General features: G+C 41.9%; 1 long non-coding RNA gene across 1 annotated transcript; it reads right to left on the bottom strand.

Moving 5' to 3' along the window:
- Positions 1-575: 575 nt before the first annotated feature.
- LOC136526997 (uncharacterized) lies at positions 576-3,981 on the bottom strand. Its single transcript, XR_010776653.1, has 3 exons — positions 3,816-3,981; positions 1,853-2,005; positions 576-779 (listed from the first exon to the last, which is right to left on the bottom strand). It is a non-coding gene; the product is annotated as an uncharacterized lncRNA (long non-coding RNA).
- Positions 3,982-5,200: the final 1,219 nt, after the last annotated feature.

Genomic DNA, 5,200 nt, shown 5'->3' with positions numbered 1-5,200 from the left:
GATCGAACATGTACGTATGCGAGCAACCACAACTACTCTCCCCTAGACCGATGGTTGGACGGTCATGCTCTCACAACTCCCACTTACTAGAGCGTAGAGGTATTTTGATCCATACATTACCACCCAAACGGATGGCATCCATACAATAGCATGCCGTATGGACGACGAAACAAAAACAAGCAGGAACTCCCAAGTTTGTACTTTAATAAGCCACCTAAGAGTCCTTATTTGGGCATAAGGGATATGACCACTGGCAATACTTAGTATTTAATTTAGGATTTTCGCAAATACTTTTGTTTTAAATACACAAATGACATGTTTAGTGTCGAATCTTGCTCTAATGCCAGCTGTAACAGAACCAACCAAATCATAAGAACGTAAGTACAAAAATAATCACCGAAGTGATCAAATTCCTATACTTAAGCTCCCATAATCCCGGTAGTCCAGAAATCACGAAGGATTTCAACCAACTCTCGACATACAAACCAAGATCATAGTGATTCAACACAACACATCATTCATTACAACATCTCACAAGTAGCATTCGAATTACATCCATCATAGTTCAAATAACATATTACAAACCAAGTTTGAGTGTGCGGAAGCAACATAGTTTAGTACAAAACATCATAGTTTTCAAATACATTGCCAAGTCTGAGTCATGTCCCACAAAAGCATTATCAGGTATGAGAACTAGTAGAGACCACGCCCAACGGTCTAGTCTTCATCCCCCACTGGGAGAAGGCAGTACTTGCAGCAACCAAAGTAGAACTGGTCATCTGCAACAGGTGGGAGATAAACCCTGAGTACAAGAAGGTACTCAGCTAGACTTACCCGTCAAAACTAGAAATAAAAGACACCAAGGATCATGCAAGGCTTATGAGGTGGGCTAGCTTGACACAGTTGCATAAAAGAGCTTATGAATATAGTAACCAATTTATCTTAGCATCAAGTTATCATCATTTACCTGTCCACTAGATTAGCACCTATACTAGAGCACTCACTTATTAGGAGCAAACAATATTAACCATAGCAGGTATAATAAGGCTGTCATCAGCATATCATCATTTCTGAACCATTAGGTTATTTAGTGTATCTACTTTGGAGATAAGCCCATCAAGTTCTCACTAACCGGGAGAGACGGCGACTCGAATCGAATTACAACTCAGCTGAGGGGGTATTCCTAACTCTCACCCTGGCATACTTAGCAAGGGTAGCCATGGGTCACCTTTGGGACAACTCAGGAACCAAATTTGCGAGTTCGATCAGCGCCAGCACTCTCAGGGATTACCCTTCTGCCAGGACGATCAGGACTTTTAAATCACCTACCCTTGGACTCATGCCTACAGCTCCCTTCCGAGGCGTACTTTATACTTATCAACTCCTGGCCTGAGGTGAGCTACTCGGCTTCATGGTCGGTCTCCAGACCTGGCCAACTAAGAGAGAGGCATGCGTTCAACATGAATAGGAAAGGCTCTAAGATTCAGTCCTTAATCGACACAGATGGAGTCACTGCAAACCGACAAGCCTCCGTCCAGTCTTCATTTCAAATTAAGACTTGTTCTTTTCCACGATAGCAAATATAGCCAACCGTGCCATATGTTTCTTCCTATATCTCGCAGGTGACAGGAAATCACCTGAATTCTACCGCGTTAAAGTAGGGCTAAGCACTACATGAGCCTGAGCTACATAGGATTTAGGGTATCAATATCTGGACAAGGATTGGATAACCAATGCAGCAAGTGTTTGCATCCAACACCTAAACTTAATGCAACAATATATATATATATGTAACAATAATACTGTAACTGCATTTTAGAAATTAGGAGGCTTAATATGCTCCGGGGCTTGCCTTTCACAAAGTTGCAAGGACGGTGATCCGGGCACTCAATGACGACCTCGTCTGACACTTCTCCTGAAGGCTGCACCTCCTGACCCTCCGGTGTCGGCTGCTGCTGCTCGCTTGGTTCCTCGAATTCCAGCAATGTTACTCCCTCCGGTACACCTATTGCATGCCGATGCACAAGATAAATATCATGGATGCATAAGGAATGACATGATGCTCATGATGAATGAATCACAGTAAATGTTTAACGAAAACATCACTGGACACCCGTTTACCGAGTAAAATAGCTCTATTCAAATCACTTTAAGCATGTATCTAACTTAACTTAAAGAACAAGATCAACTTACCTAACTTGCATAACCTAAGATAAAGATGCTCATCTTCAGTTAAGGGCCTAACACCTAGGAACATTACCACAAACTTAGAAATAGTAAAGGCATACATAAATTAACATTTAAAGTTTCATATGCATACAAGTAGTCCCTTAATTCAATCACAACCAGAGTTCTATAATTCCAAATGACTTGCATGAGGACATTCTGGAAAGCTTATAAAATTCTCTACAAATCAATTGTAAACATCACATCATGATTCTTACATTAACCAAATCGAATTCCAGTAAATCTGGAATCTGTCCAGAAATGACAGGGTTGCTAACTTAATTATTAAATGATGATGCAAAAGCCTAATTTGACCAAACCAAGCTTACCAACTTGTTGCACATACCAGAGGAACACTAGAAAGTATAGTGCTAACTTCTAAATAAATTATTTAATATCCTTTTCAAATTTTTTTAGTTAATTAGGTGATTAAAGCAATATATAGTAAAACTATTCAGAAAAATCTACAAAAATTACAGTAGCTATCTCATGCTTCACATAGACTACCATAAAAATTTCAAATCCATTGGGTAAGCAAAACTTGCTGTATCCAAAATAACAGGTAGCATGTCTATTTTTAGCATAATTAGGAAACCCTATTGAAAAGTGTCAAGCAATAGATTTCACATTTTTCCTAGCATCATTCTAGCATAAGAATAGCACTCACCAAATTTTACCTTTACTGGATCTATAGAAAAATTATGAAAATTCACACAAGATCCATCCATGCAAACAAGATAATTTTCTATCTCCTACGTGTCCAAAATTTATGAAAATTTAACTACAAGCTATTCATGATATGAGAAGTACACCATAAAAATTTCATGCCATTTGGAGGTACCTAGAAAAAGATATAATTACCCCTATTTCTTGCATGATTAAAAGAGATAAATAGAAACTCTCATTTTCATAACAGAACATGGCATGGATTATATTTTTAATAGAAACTAGACATTATCATGAACTCAACAAAATTGGAACCACATCATTTGGATCTACCATCTAAGAGCTACATATTTTTGAATATATACACAAATTAGTGAAAAGAATAAAACAAAACACAAATAAGAAAACCTATCTCAGCTACTGGGCCAGCCTGAAAGAACGGCAGCCCTCAACACGCGCGTACGCAGGCACTGGCGCGACCCAGACATGGCACAACCTAGGCTGGCTCCCGCCTTGGCCTCAGCGGCTGACAACCGGGACCCGCGCGACATCGAGACAGTCAGGGTAACAGAGGAAGACGACGGCGCAACTCGTCGCCGGTGGCTCCTCCAGTGATGTCAGCGGTGCTACGATGATTGCCTTGCCCATGCGCATCTAGGGGAACCATCTAGTGAGGCTATCGTCGTAGCTAGAGGGGGTGGCGACGGCCACGGCGGCGCACGGCCACGGCATGGCCGGCTCCGGCGAGACGATAGCGTCGCAGCTCTAATGGGTGACTCGACGAGCATCAGCATCGCACCTAGGACCTAGCGTGAGAGAGAGAGAGGATGGGAAGGCCACGGTGGCGGGTGTCCACATGGAGCGCCATCTCCGGCGAGGTTAGCCATGGCAGCGGTGGAAGAAAACGGCGATTTTGCCCTTACCAAGGCTCAATTGGACCGACGGTGGGGTGGAGGAGGTAGAGGGGATCACGGCGAGGCTAGGAGCGAGATGGCCGGCGTGTTTTTGCAGTGACGAGCGTGCATGACGATGGCGACGCTCGGTCAGAAATGGAGGGTGGCTGTGGCTCGGCGCTGCACGCGGGGAAGGACAAAGAAATGCAAATGGAGCGGCGAGTGCATCGGGCAGGCGCGCGGGGTGCTCATGTCGCGGCCAGCAGCGCCAAGATGCTTGTGGTGCATGGCAGCGTGATCAGGCGACCAGCGACATGTGGCATACATGCGTCGGACATTTTCTAAAAATGGTCAGCACTATAGCTCGCCTGATTCACCGATTCAGTGATCCAACGACCGACTGACAGAGCAAGTTTGACGGTGATTAGCGCCTAATCCGTGATGATTTAGATCATGCCATAGTTAACAAAGTTGATCATCTATATGTGAACTACAACTCTTATTATTGGAGCTCGAGCTGGTTTGGCTTTGTTAGGGAGATACAAGGTGAAAAAGTTGGGTACATGAACTGAATCCAGTTATAACACTTAGAAAATTTTCAAGTGTTTGAATCAGCCTTCAATTTTGACTTGTGGGCCATGTTTGAGGCTGTTCCACACATTTTCATGAGTTGATCATAAAACAACTTTTGTTCCTTGATAAATTAGCTACAACTTTGGTAAAGAGTGCACAGCCATGCAAAGCCTCTAAGTTAGTCTTTTGAATCAGTCAAACTATGGCACTCTAAGGGTCAATTCAAGTCAAACCTCTCCCAAGGGGCAATTTTGTCATCTTGATCTACATGAACAATGTCCAAACAATTACCCTAAGTGTAGTTAAGGTGTATTAGACCATGATCAACCACTTTACACAATTGTTATAACAATTTTCTAATGATCACATGTGCTGAAGCATAAAACAATCAATTGACTCAATTGTTGCAATGCAATGTTTCACATGTTTCATGACTTTGTTGTTATTTTACACTTGTCACATTACTACCATATTGCCATGTTTCAAGGTATGAGAAATTCATGTTGCATTCATAGGTGGCACTACTACCATTCTCAAGCAAATTAAGTATGAAACAACAGAATTGCGAATGTTGCATATGCATGTTTCAGTGATAATGGCATGATGACATAGATGATGCATATGTTTATGAAATGACATACAATTTAGTGGAAGCCAAACACCTAGGGTGTTATAGAGAGTGGTACTAGAAAAGCATTCCCTCTCTTAGGTTCTCTCAACATAATAGTATGAGTGCTAGTGTTAATGAGAACACCATGATCCTTCATCCAATTCATGCCTAAGATTACACTTATTGATAACCTAGGCAATATTATCAAATCCATTGTATACTCCCTCCCTTG

Source organism: Miscanthus floridulus, chromosome 19 (assembly GCF_019320115.1).
Source record: "Miscanthus floridulus cultivar M001 chromosome 19, ASM1932011v1, whole genome shotgun sequence".
NCBI classification, from domain to species: domain Eukaryota; kingdom Viridiplantae; phylum Streptophyta; class Magnoliopsida; order Poales; family Poaceae; genus Miscanthus; species Miscanthus floridulus.
This window is presented reverse-complemented; position numbering and strand designations above follow the sequence as displayed.